We start from the raw sequence: 1,274 nt of genomic DNA on the forward strand, positions 1-1,274 counted from the left end.
TTTCAGTACCTTTTTTTATCATTCCTAGAGATCCTACAATCACTGGTACTGTAGTCGCTTTGAGTTGCCACATTTTTTCAATTATTTCAATTTCTATTAGCAGGTCTTTATATTTACTAATCTTGTCAAATTCTTTCGCTACTATATTGTGATCACAGGGAATACTCATGTCAATTAATAAACACATCCTTTTTGTCTGATCTTTTGTAATAATAATAATAATAATAATAATTATTATTATTATTATCGTTGTTGTTGTTATTATTATTATTATTATCATTATTATTATTATTATTATTATTAATATTATTATTATTATTATTATTATTATTATTATTAAGGCGGTGAGCTGGCAGAATTGTTAACACGCCGGGCAAAATGCTTAACAGTATTTCGTCCATCTTTACGTTTTGAGTTCAAATTCTGTCGAAGTCGACTTTGCCTTTCATCCTTTCAGGGTTCGATAAATTAAGCACCAGTGAAGCATTGGGGTTGATGTGATCGACTTACCCCCTCCCACAAATTTCAGGCCTTGTGCCTCCAGTAGAAAGGATTATTATTATTATTATTATTATTATTATTATTATTATTATTATTATTATCATTATTATTATTATTATTATTATTATTATGCACAGAAGCAGTACCGTAGCCAATAAGAGTTATCCAAGGCATGGTTATTATCATTATCATTATTATTACTACTATTATTATTAAGGTGAAGATCTGCAGAAATTGTGGGCCAAACAAAATGCTTTGCGGCATTAACTCTGGCTCTTTGTGCTCTGAGCTCATATATAACTGAGGTTGACTTTATCTTTCATCCTTTTGGAGCTGATAAAGTACCACTCGAGTACTGGGGGCCAATGTAATCAACCAAACCTGTCACCCTAAAACTGCTGACTTGTGCCAAAATTAGAAACAATTATTATTATCATTATTATTATTATTATTATTATTATTATTATTATTATTATTATTATTATATTATTATTATGGTGGCGAGCTGCTGAGGTTGACTTTACCTTTCATCCTTTCAGAGTTGATAAATTAAGTACCAGTTGAGTACTGGGGTTGATGTAATTGACTATCCCACTCCCCCAAATTTCAGGGCTTGTGCCTATAATAGAAAGGATCATCATCATCATTATTATTATTATTATTATTATTATTATTATTATTGTTATTATTATTATTATTATTATTATTATTATTATTATTATTATTATATTGTTATTATTATTGTTATTATTATTATTATTTCTGTCTTTGTA

Source organism: Octopus sinensis, linkage group LG7 (genome assembly GCF_006345805.1).
Source record: "Octopus sinensis linkage group LG7, ASM634580v1, whole genome shotgun sequence".
NCBI lineage: Eukaryota > Metazoa > Mollusca > Cephalopoda > Octopoda > Octopodidae > Octopus > Octopus sinensis.